The sequence below is a fragment of the Scleropages formosus genome, unplaced genomic scaffold (genome assembly GCF_900964775.1).
Source record: "Scleropages formosus unplaced genomic scaffold, fSclFor1.1, whole genome shotgun sequence".
NCBI classification, from domain to species: Eukaryota; Metazoa; Chordata; class Actinopteri; order Osteoglossiformes; family Osteoglossidae; genus Scleropages; species Scleropages formosus.
The window spans coordinates 224-13,393 of record NW_021641029.1 but is presented as its reverse complement, the minus strand read 5'-3'; the positions used below and the strand labels follow the sequence as shown (position 1 = coordinate 13,393).

General features: G+C 43.7%; 1 long non-coding RNA gene across 1 annotated transcript; it reads left to right on the top strand.

The window, feature by feature from the left end:
• The first annotated feature begins 6,241 nt into the window (after nucleotides 1–6,241).
• Nucleotides 6,242–12,930, top strand: LOC114909674 (uncharacterized). Its single transcript, XR_003797362.1, has 4 exons — nucleotides 6,242–6,308; nucleotides 6,626–6,696; nucleotides 7,960–8,072; nucleotides 12,817–12,930. It is a non-coding gene; the product is annotated as an uncharacterized LOC114909674 (long non-coding RNA).
• Nucleotides 12,931–13,170: the final 240 nt, after the last annotated feature.

The following is a 13,170-nucleotide window of genomic DNA, read 5'->3' as shown; positions in this document are numbered from 1 at the left end:
GATGCACCGAACCACATCTTTTACAACTAAATGTCTCAGTGCCCGTCCTCGGCGTGGATCGTTCATTCCGCTTCTTCATTTGTGGAGTAACAGCGCCGACTACTGGACTGTCAGGAACAGCAGCGCTCACTTTGTCACCGAAAGTTTTCGAATGCAGCAAAGCAAGTTCACTCGCATGACAAATCTTGACAGCATCGTCTAACGTTAGCTCCACTTCCCTAAGCAGTCTTTCCCTCACTTTCTTCTCGTGAATGCCAAAGACAATTTGATCCCTAATCAGCGAATCAGTCAAAACACCAAAGTTGCACGTTCTCGCTTTTAGCTTCAGGTCAGTTAAGAAAGAGTCGAAGCTTTCTCCTTGAATCTGAACGCACGAGGGGAACACATACCTCTCGTAAGTCTCATTTTTCTTGGGCGAGCAGTGCTCGTCAAATTTCCTGACGACTTCCTCAAAAACCTCTTCATCCCCAGGTCTTGCGAATGTGAAGGTGTTGTACACGTCTAGTGCCTGAGGTCCAGCCACTGTCAGAAGCAACGAAATCTTTCGTGCTTGTTATCCAGCCCAAGCGCTTGCATGTACAGTGAGAATCGCTGCTTGAACGCCCGCCAGCTGCTGTCGACATTCCCGGTTAGTATCAAGGACTCAGGCGGTTTAACAGCATCGGCATCGTAATCCTCAGGGCTGTCAGCTGCTCAGAGCACTCCTGGTACCATGTTGTGTTTACTCAATAAACACACTGAGAATGATTTTGTTAACTGGCACGTAGCCTCGTTTAATGTTCACGCTGGGTTTTCACAACCATGTGCTTTTTAGTATCCCCTTCTAAATCCGCTTCCTTGCTGCCTAGGTATCCTTCCTGTACTTACCGAACACTTCTGCCCTCTATAGGTAATAACAGAAAACACCACTGATCACCACAGTAACGACATATTAACAATATTAACAATAGGTTCTGTAAGCACGGAAACTGCAGCTTTCAGTAATTTAGTGGGGATTGGGTCTAAAGGACAGGTAGTACTTTTCATAGAGCGACTTAGCACGGTAATTTCTTCTACAGTTATTACGTCGAAGTTACTGAGATAGTGCGGACAACTAATATCATCGTCAGAAGCGCTTATGTTTGCTAAAACCGAACTAGAAGGCACTATGGTTTTGCGGATATTCACTAATTTATTATTGAAAAACGACATAAATTCATGATTAGTAATGGTAGTAGAAATACATTGTTTATCTTTGTGTTTACCAGTTAAGTAAGCGATGGTATTAAACAGGAAGCGAGGGTTCTTGTCGTTTTCATCAGTTAACTTTGCGTAGTATTAGGATTTGGCATGAAAAAGTGCTTTTTATATTTTTTAGACAATCGGACCAGGCTACATAATAAACGTTTAGTTTAGCTGAACGCCATTTACGCTCTAATTTACGACATTCTAACTTTATTGCACGAGTTGATTCGTTGAACCAAGGCAAGTTTCTTACAGTTCAAATAAGTTTAGTTTTTGGTGGAGCCGTGTCTAGAGCGAATTTTACCACCGAATTATAACCTAGAGCCATCTGATCAATATCTACACTCGTTCCAAAATCCGAGCTTCTATGATTAATTAATAATTTTAGCAGTAGTGTCATCAATATGCCGCACGATTTTGGTCTTAAGTCTTTGGTCTTTGGTCCGACGGCACGGGCAGGTATAGATCAAACCAAAGGTTAATAAATGATAATCAGAAATAGTCTCGTTTAAAGGAATAATATTAACATGATGAACACCTACGCCGTAGGTTATGACGAGATCGAGCGTATGGTTACGGGAATGAGTAGGACCGGTAACAACTTGGGTAAAACCGACGGAGTTTAATAGAGACAGAAAACTATTAGCGAGAGTGTCCGACGACACGTCTACATGAATATTGAAATCACCCATCAGGATTATTTTATCATGGTTAATGACTAAATAGGTTATGAAGTTGCTAAATTCCTTGAGAAAAGAGGAGTACGGTCCAGGTGGACGGTAGATAAGGAATATAATTATATTGGGGTTTGATGTGAAATCTAGCTGTAGAACTTCAAACGACACAAAATTATCACGATTTCTCGGTGTTATTTTTAATCTATTATTAAAAAGAACGCCGACTCCACCTTCGCGATGCACAGAACGAGATTTATGGAAATAATCATATCCGTCCGGAGCGGCTTCTTCTATTAGCGGAATAGTATCGGACTCACCGAGCCAGGTTTCGGTAAGAAAGAATAGATCGGACTTATGACTTAATATTAAGTCGTTTACTAGGACAGCTTTACTCGTTAGTGAACGAATATTTAACAGACAGCATTTTATATCACAGTTTGGCCTCGGTGGTAAGTTGAGAATGTTTGTTTTAATGTAGTTTAGGTTTCTGGTGCAAACGCTCCTATCACTAAGTTTAGTTAAACGCGGTGGCCTTATTTATAATAGTTTGAATGTTTTGGCTGCACTTAACGCTTTTATTTAAAGTTTTTAGGCCCACACTGGACAAGGCACAAGAAACCCCATCACATGAGAAATAACTACTGATATCAGAACAAGCAACAGACCCATCAATACACAGAGCTGCTAAAGGAGATGATCCATGGACCATGAGTCAGTCCTGCAACTTGCAGGCCAAGTTCTGGGATAAAACAAACGAACCCCTCCAGTTGAGGTGTACACCATCACGCGTGAAAAACCTGGGCCTTTCCCAGAAATCATCCCAGTTATTAACAAATGATATACAATTTGAGCGGCACCATGTCTCCAACCATCTGTTAAAAGACACCAGTCTGCTGTACACTATGTCCCCCATGAAGAGTCTAGGTAAAGGACCAGACACTATTAGATTACGACATTTCCTTCTGGCCTTGTAACACATAGAAATAAATCGGCTCTTTAACACCTCAGACTGTTGATAACGAATATCATTACCACCAACATGCACCATCATAGTCGACACGGCATTATCAGCCAGAGAACCGACACGAGCCGCCATGTCGGACACACGTGGGAAACACTTAACCTTTACATTTCGATTCCCAGGCCCCCGAACCTTAATATTTCGAACAGCCGAATCCCCCAAAATGAGCACATTATATTATTATTATTATTATTATTAGGTGAACTGCTTAGAGGAGCCGAAAATCTATTTTGGGTTTGGACGGGAGAACCCGAACCAGGAACCCGTAGCTTAGGCTTCGCTTTATTCGACTTCTTACTCCGAACCGTAACACAGTCGCCGTGAGAGCGCTCCGGGGTACCCGGCTTCTCGTTAGCTGTTCTGGGGCCTGTAAGTGTCGACGCCGAGTTCGACACTACGGAGGCACCGGGATACACCAAGTCCAACCAACTCTCCGTTTCTCTTATAGAAATCAAATTCTTAATGCGTACTTCTAAATCACGGACCTTCCGCATCAAGTCATTATTTGTTACGCATTTTGAGCAAATGAAATGTTCTACAATGTCAGCAGGTGCAACCAAACAAAACATGTTACATGATACACAACACACAGGTATGCCGTCAGACGATACATTCAGGATAGAACTTACGTCGAACAGGGACTCCATTCTTTCCAAAGACGCCGTCTCAGCAACCGGTGTGTGACTCGATGCTCTGCCTCACTCTGGACGTATGTTTCAATGCTACCACAATAACACCAGTGCTAAAGAAATCATCTCCGTCCTGCCTGAATGACTACCCCCCATCACACTCACCCCCATCATTGTGAAGTGCTTCAAAAGCCTAGTCATGCAACACATAAAATCCATCCTTCCTCCCACTCTTGACCCACTTCAATTTGTATATCGGTTCAACCAGTCCACAGATGATGCTGTATATTCTGCCCTCCACCTAGCTCTGGCACACCTGGACAACAAGAACACCTACGTCAAAATGCTGTTCATTGACTTCAGCTCAGCATTCATTACCATCATCCCTCAGCAACTCATGGGCAAACTAGACCAGCTGGGCCTGAACACCTCCCTCTGTAACTGGATCTTGGAGTTCCTCACTGGAAGACCTCAGTCAGCTCAGATTGGCAACAGGACTTCAAGCACCACCCCACTGAGCACAGGGGCCCCTCAGTGTGCGTGCTCAGTGCTCTGCTCTTCACCCTATTGACTCATGATTGTACCACAAGATCCAGCTCCAACTACATCATTAAGTTTGCTGACAACACAACTGTGATGGGTCTCATCAGCAACAATGATGAAACATCGTGCAAAGAGGAGGTAGACAGACCGGCTGTGTGGTGCAGGAACAACAATCTCCTAAATGTGGGGAAAACAAAGGAAATTGTCATTGACTTCTGGAGTGTCCATTCCCATCATCCCCCACTGACCATCGACTGTTCTGCCATGGAGAAAGTCAGCTGCACCAAATTCCTGGGGGAGCACATCACCAGTGACTTCTCCTGGACCACCAGCACTGCACCACTGGTCAAGAAAGACCAGAAACACCTATAGTTCCTGCAGAGGTTGAGGAGGGCAAGTGTGCCACCACACATCATGCACACCTTTTGCAGGGGCACCACTGAAAGCATCCTGAGCAACTGCATCACTGCATAGTACGGGAACTGTAATGTCTCCGACAAGAACTATCCAAAAAGGAAAAAGCGACAGCAGAACACAAATAATAAAAAAAAAACAAAAGAGCAACTACTTCCTGGGTAATGTCCTTAAAAACCACAGGGTGGAGCCAGAAGAGAGCATTCGGAATCTTTTAAACTACAGATTGGCTCCTGATGCATTTACCTACAAGGGAGAAGTGTACACTGAAAAGCTAAGGGGGATACTCACCTCTATACAGCTGGGTACACAACACCCAGACAAGAGAAAGGAACAGGGCCAGAACTGTCCACTGAATTCTATTCCTTCCTTGTGTTGGAGAGCTCTTCTTGATCTGTCAGTGATAAGCAGAAATAAAAATGGCAAAAGCAGACAATCTTTCCTGTCTCCAGTCCTAACTTCAAATGCATCTGTGAGTTGTTCTCCATGAATCACTCCACAGGTTATCCCCTCATACAAGTTCTTGATGATAATATAATAAGGTTGACTTGCACCCTATGATATCAAGGATGTTCCCAAAGGGTCTCCCTGTCCACGCTGTTGAATGCTTTTCATTATCGACAAAATTAACATAGAGGGAGGAATTCCTCTCCTTCGACTGCTTCACAATTTGATCTGTACACGATCAATCCTTGAGAAAACCAGCTTGTTTACTGGTCTCTCAGTTGAGTGTTGTTGGCTTGTTAGCTTCTACGTACTCTTCCTGTGCTTTGGCCTTGTCCGTGCTTGTCCTACTACTGGTCACGTTTTTTTCCTTTCTCTCCTTCATTGTATATTCTGCTGATATTCACTTCTTAAAATGGTGTTTCTTGGAGTCAAGAACTTCCAAACATGTTGAAACTACACACACATCGTCTGAAACCACTATTCCCATGCAGGGTTGCAGGGAGCCCGAGCCTAACCTGGCAACACAGGGCATAAGGCTGGAGGGGGAGGGGACATACCCAGGACGGGACGCCAATCCATTGTAAGGCACCCCAAGCAGGGATTGAACCCCAGACCCAGAGGAGAGTTTGACCCGGGTAAACCCATTGCACCACCACACCCCCTATGATGAAATGAGTATGTCCTTGATCTTTGTCCCTTGCTGTGTATTGTCTCTTCCTCTTGCAATTCTTTTTACAATAGAAACTTGTTCCTCAGTTCTAGTCTGTATTCCCCAGGTTGTGTGCATCTTTCAGGAGGCATATGTTGTATTTACGCCATTAAGGTCTTCCTATCCAGCCTTTCTTCAGCTTGAAATGAGTCATAGTAACATGGTGGTCTGGTGCAGCATCAGTTCCTGTCTTCAATATCCCATCCTGTAGGGATTGTTGTGTTTACTCAGTAAACACACTGAGAATGATTTTGTTAACTGGCACGGTTTTCACAACCATGTGCTTTTTAGTATCTCCACTAAATCTGCTTCCTTGCTGCCTAGGTATCCTTCCTGTACCTACCGTACACTTCTTCCCTCTATAGGTAACAAGAGAAACAACAACTGATCACCACAGGGATCTTTTGAACTTTTGCCAACGCAGATGTAGTCTACATGGTTCTCTGTGAAATGGTCCCGCTGCGCCACTGTGCCCCCCCATTAATACTCAATGATTGTGCTGTCTCTTTAAGAGAGTTGTTTGAATGTTGATTGTGTTGGGCTGTTTGTTCATGTAGACTTACCGTAGTTATGCACAGAAGGCTGTGCGGTTTTCCACTCTTCACTCATTTTTCTTTCTCTGCTTAACTAAGGAACATACCTATGTAAGTAATACTCACTCTTAAACTTGCGTGTAGTGGTTATTTGCAACGGTTAAGTGTGTGGTAAACTTAAAAAGAAAACAGGTGATGCTAACGGCGTTAGCCTGTCTATAGCATTTTCAATGTTAAGTTAGCATTAAAGTTAATCGCTAGTACTAGTAGTTAGCAGCAGTGGCTAATAAATGATACTAGCAGCACATGTTTTTGTTTTGTATAAGATAATAATGACTCGGTGTTTGTCAGTGTAAAAGAAAGAGGTAAATAAATATGTTGTAGGTTGTAACATTTTATTTTTGTTTCTGTATTGTATTTTCACACAGTGCTTCAGTTCTGACATCTTCAACCACGCACCTGCTCAGCTGCTGCTGTGTCTCTCAACTCAACTCAACTTGTGGGTGTTTATTGAGGAAACTGTTTCTATATCTGCCAGGCTAGAACTCATCACTACGTAGTACATGACAATGATCCTAGCGAGGGCGGAATAATGATGTTTTTAATATTGTTTTTTTTATTTTAACAAATTTTGTTGTAAAACCGTGAGCTGTAATTAATTAATGCAAGTATTAATTAATATAACATGCTACGATACATGTCTTCCTTATTCCAGTCTCATTATATAATAAATGTAGTATTTTACAACTCATAGTCTAAGAAGTGCTCATAAACTACAACTAATCAGAAGAATAAAAATTTCATTATTTGTTCTGAGGGGGTTTTGTCCTACTTCCAAAATTTATGATAGCCGCTTGGTCTCAATAATTTTGGTTTCTTTCTCACATAGTGACCAATGGGATGATGATAAAAGGTACTTTGCTGGAATACAGCTATTTTCAATATTTCATGTGGGGTAAGGAGAACGCATGCAGAGCTCAGTCAGTAATATTAGCATGACGTGCAGGTGAAGGTAGGAGAAGAGACACAGTGCGACTAGGGAAGCGAGGCTTGAAATCTGAAGGGTCTTTATCCAAACAGCAAGGAGCGATGAAGAAAGAGCAAAGCAAAGAGCATGTGGTCTTAGAGATTCCGCAGTTTGTCGTGGTCAGACTCATGTCTTCATATTGTTTTGAAACGGGGCACTGTGTGTGTGTAAAATGATCTTACGTGTGTTCAGAGCTGCGTTCCCTGTGGCCTTCCAGGCTGTTTCACCCTGAGGTCATGACCCAGTGATCCTAACCCAGAAAATGTGTTCTTCCTCTATGTAAACTTGTTGCACTTGTGATCCAGTGGCCGTGTGCTTCTGAAATAAGTCGGTCTCTAAGGAGGAAAAGATCCATGATAGGGTTACAAAGCCTGAGAGTAAAAGGTGAGGAGAACTTGGCTTTATGGACTATGTTCAAGAAACAGTATTGATTGAATGCCAAAAATTGGGGTGGCTGATAAAGGTGTAATTATTTTATATCTTGGAGACTGAGTAGGCTCTTTTTCAAGGAGGCTTTATTGAAGAAAGTAATATCAAAACAGTATTTTTTTATATAAACTGAATTTTTGAGTCTTCACAGTAAAGTAGAACACTTATTTTTTTTAAAATTGCCAGTGAAGTTCCACACAGAGCTATGTATGTTTGCATTTTAAAGAGTCGATAAGACAGTCATTTATTTTAATCTATTTTTTTATCACATATCCATAGCCACTGTATTTCTTTTGTGGTTGACAGGGTCCAGCAGGAGAGGTCAGACTCACCTGCTCCCAGCTGTGTGTCCATGAAATTTGGCTAGTGGATGGTCCCCCACCGAAATTCTGTAATGAGGGCATTACTGCTGATAAAAGGTGAGTTTAAAAGTTTTACTTGAAATTTTATCTTGCTGTGAAAGACCCTCACAAAGTGATTTTTCTGACTCTGTGGTGTGTTTTGATACTTTAATATTGAGAGGGATTTGGTAGTTCTGAATCAGAGAAAAACTTCATTCTTCCACATTAGAATCCGAACCTAGAACAGGTATCTGATTTTGGACAACTTGTTCGAGGGATGGAGGAGTGTAGCGGTCTGGTTGGATTGTAGCAAGTGATCAGATCCTGTATGTATCAGGGAACATATCAGGACAGATCAGAATGTTCTTGTAGGCCCTAACCAGCCTTGAACTTGTTACAAGCAGGTACAGGAATCCAATGGAGCAAGATGAAAAGGGGAGATATGGGGACACTTTGGCATGCCAAACACAACAGGGGGCAGTGACAGTAGCTCAGCAGGATATTACCATAGCCTGGCCCAGAATTTGTATGAAGTTTGTTCTGAGATTAGGGGTGAATCCTGCAGATGCTGTGAGGCATGAGAGGATACATCAGTAGCTGCAGGGAGAAAAGACAAGAATAGCAGGGTATCATGGAACAGCAGTGGTAAGAGAACCCCTGACAAGTAGTGACGGAGCCGAGGAAAGATTTGTAGATGGAGGGAGCCCTGCGCCATGTGCTGGAGGACACCAGTTGAGAGAGACATTGCCAAGAAATCTCATGTAGTTGTTGTCTGGAGCATCATGTGTCATGTCCTCTTTTTCAGTAATATGTATTGTAGCAAGCACAGCTTTGGACCCCTCTGCGGTTGCACGGCTATTTACATTTCCCAGTATTCCTGTTATTTACATTCAATGGTCTCTTCATACTTCAAAGGGGAACCCTTCAGTAGCATGGAACACTACATTGTGCCCCATCAAAACAAATGGCAGTCTCCTTGCTGCCTAACTATCCCAGGAATGTCCCAGCATCCAGCATTTTCCTCAGCACTACCTCAAGATGGAAGTAGACGGGTCCTGAACACGAACGCCAACGGGTGCAACAGGGAGAGGCAAGGCATCCCACCATGCTGCCGTGTACGTTGGCCAAACTAGCCATCCTCATCCTTGATGTGCCCAGCCTCAGTTCCTGATAAGCTCCTTAACATGAACTCTTTGTGCCATGGATGTGACCCTTCCCAACTGCTTCACACTCCATGCAGCTGCAGGCTTTCACAGGAATGCAGGGACCGCATGCTGCAAACACTCCTCACCATCCCTGCTCCAACGGCTGTGGCAAACACTCCCCCTTTGCGTTCACCTCCCACTGCTTGGTTGCCTTTCTACAGGGGACCTGAGTGGACCGATCAGGTTGCTTCTCTCACATCGACTGCTTTACTGTACGCCAGACATGGCACAATTCCCAAAGAACCAGGTACTTCCGTTGTGGCTTGCTTTGGTGCAGTGCCCCATTTTAGGACAGTTTGAAGGGGCTTAAGGCAAGCTGGGGACTTCCTTTCTCACAGTGGCGGCTATGTCTCCCGTAAATGTGGGGGGTTTCAGGTTCGAGGGCTGACTCAACTAACGTAGGCAGCCTTGATCATGTCTAAACAGGGTACATCCAGCACATCATCACAGGTCTTCAGAAGAGAACTCACTTTCGTTGGTGGATGGAGGCTTCTCTTGACCCACACTTTGGCTTTTTGTTGCCTTCCTTTGCCGCTTAACCCCCAAGTGTGGGGAGACACCTTTTGACCTATTTAGGGGAACAGCTCCTCCCTGCCGTCTCCAGGAGCGCATGCTCTTCTCTAGTGCTTCCCAGGCACCTGTACTTCGCAGCACCATCTCAGCCTCGACTTTGACCAGCGCAGATTGTTACCGTCGCCTGTTGGTGTCGTACTGCCCCACCAGCTTCTTTCTTTGAGCCGGTACTCACGCCTCTCTCTTCAGGATTCCACTGCTCCTGGATCCAGCTTCTCACAGTCCGGCCCTATCCCACTTCTGTAGCGAGTGCAGGTTTAGACTTCGATGGGGTTAGTGGAGATACATGGAACCTATCTGTCACAACATTTCCTAGAACAACAGAACTTATGAAGAAGTATTTGAAAGCAAACAAGGAAATATTTCTCTCAATCCAAGGGAGCCCCTTTCCTCAAGGACCTGCCCCTCCAGCCAGCCTTTTGCATCTACCAGCAGGGTCTCACCAACTTCCAGGCCATAACAGATCCCTGTGCTATGGCACAATTATATTTCCCATAATTTTTGTCATTTACAATTTACATTCAATGTCTTGTTTCTGCTTCGAAGGCACAGCCTTCAGTTGTATGTGATGCTACATTACAAATACTTACTTCAAAGAGCTTTAATGAAATCCCTTCATCTGGCAGTCGTGTGAAGTTATGTATCTCTAGTGTACTCTTTAATATGATGATCTGAGCCATGCCATTTTCTAAATGTTAAAATTATAAAAGATTCCCCTTGAACAGACAGTTTACTGTGCAGTGAGATTACTCACAAGCAAAATGCTGTGACAACAGTATAATTGCATGGTTTCACAGTATGACAGTAGCGTACTGGTAGAATGTGGACAGAGGCAGGGATTTGTGGCAATATCCAATTTACCTTTTGTGTTTCCAAGTTTAAAGGGTGTAAGCTCAATGCAAAATGCTGTGAACGGTTGACTACTTTTACCTTTTCAGACATTTGGATGGCCAAGAATTAAAGAGAGATCCTATAGCTTTGACTTTAGCGTTGTGTTCAAAGCTGAGAGAGCTGGACCTGAGCAACAGTCATATTTTGGGACTCAGGAGTGGATCTGCTGTGTGCTGTACTGGAGGAACCTCACTGTAAACTGGAGACACTGAGGTGGGTACTGTGGTCTCCCTTTAGCATCATTTCTATGCAGTTGGTTTCTCAATACTGTGATCTTATGATAAGGTAGAATCACAATGGTTAAATTACACAGAGGAATAATTATCGCTGTAAAGGAATATACATATTTTTAAATGACTGAAATGCATATGAGAATTCTCCGTTTCATGAGGAATGCACTGTCAATCTGTCCATATACAGTCATTTGAAAAAGTAAGTACACCCCATGGAAAACTACCTTTTTCAACAGATGTGGACATGCAGACATTTGATCTTCATTTAATCACTGCCTGTACATAAAGGTGATATACTTGAACAAATGACACATCAAACTCGCATTATGCAGTCCTTTTTATGATTTAAATAAACACAGATTTTTTACATGGAAAAAGTACACCTACATTTATCACAACTTGTGGCACAGTGAGTAGCGCTGCTGTCTCTCAGTGCCTGGGTGGTGTGAAAGGATGTGGGTTTGATCTCCACTCAGTCTGTGTGGAGTTTGCATGTTCTTCCCATGTCTGTGTGGGTTTCCTCCCACAGTCTAAAGACATGCTGTTCAGGTTCACCTATAGTGTGCGAGTGACAGAGAGTGTGTGTTCCACTGGTGTATGGATGAGTGACCCATTGTAAGTAGTGTATTTAGCAGTGTAAGTCACCTTGGTGAATAAGGTGTGTGGGCTGATAACATTACATAGTATCCATTAGAAGTTGCTTTGGAGGAAAGTGTCTGCTAAATAAATTAATGTAAACTTAAAATGCACAAAATTAGAATCGGTTACTAGATGAGGTGCCAATAATGAGGACATTGTTAGGGAGTATCCTGGAGGAACCTGTGTTCCTACCTCAGACATGTAGTGTGTGGTTTGCTCTTTGTTACTGAATTGTGTGGTGTCGTCATGCCTTGGTCAAAGGAGCTTTGTAAATCCTTCAGAAAGATGATTACGGATGCCCATGGACCTGGGAAGGGATTTAAAAAGATCTCTAAATTATTTGAAATCAATCATTCCACTGTACAGTAAATCATCTACAAGTGGAAAAGATTTGAAACAACTGCCAATTTGTCTAGGACAGCAGTGAAAACCTATAAGCTCTAGTAAGCAAGCTGCTTTTCTCTGATAGTCCAAGGGCTGGTTTAAGGAAAAATGAATATGTTTTGCTGATGTTGAAAGCTCATATTAAAGATTACATTATCATAGTCTACATGGGTTTATATTTGTGGAAAGTTCAGACTTACCAGTGTCCTTGGGTGGTGTCTGCAGCTCCCCGTTTATAATGCCCGTATTGCTTGTATGAGTTGCTGTAGGTGTATTCTGACTTTGTCGGGTAGACCCCCGGGCCCCCCATTCCGTTCGGGTTAAACTGGTGGTACGAGTAGGGGTTCATAGATTGTGAGTAGGTCTGGCTCTGATAGTACTCATGTTGGCTGTGCCCCGTCTGTCCTCTGTAGAAACCCATATCTGTGGCTGAGAAGTCGGGCAAGGTTGGAGAGTCTTTGGATGCAGGGTGGCAGCTCATAGAGTTTGGGATGTCAGTCAAAATGCTGGCGAGCTGCTTTTCAAAAGCTGGTCCACTCATTATTGGTCGCACAGCATCTCCTCCTTCCTGAAAGCAGACGGTCCGAGTGTGCAGTAGATAGAGAAGGGAAAAGGGCAGTAAAGCAGGACCAAATCCTTCAAAAAACTTCTCTGGTGAAATTCTCTCTGCAGAACTGCATGCACTGGGGCAGCACCCAGCCGAGCTAAACTCTTAGTTATCGAACACTGGGTGGATTCTCTCTTCCTTTTGGCCTATGGCTATGAGGGATAAAACACACAGACAATTGGGTCTGTCCCGTTTTGAGGTTCTGACAGGAAGACCAATGCCGGCCCCCATGCCAAGTGGAAGAGTTTCATTGGAAACTGTGGATGATGATCTACTCTCGTATCTTTCAGGTCTCCAACGAACACTGAAGGAGGTGCATCAGCAGGTGCGACAGAACCAGTGAACCCCTAACCGGGAAGACACGCTAGAGCTGCTCCCAGGCGACTGGGTTCTCATCCGTGACCTGTGAAGAAACATTGGAAGCAGCCCCGGTGGAGAGGCCCTCATCAAGTTCTTCTGTCCACACCCCACGCTGTGAAAATAGAAGGCATTGACTTGTGGACTCACATCACCTACTGCTGTAAAATAGCTGATCCCACGCAGGCACAACAGCAACATGAGTGATTCAAGGACACCCTAGCACCCTTTCTGAAGGGCAGGACTGTGTGGAATGAGAGGAACTTTCAAAAAAGAAACACAATTAG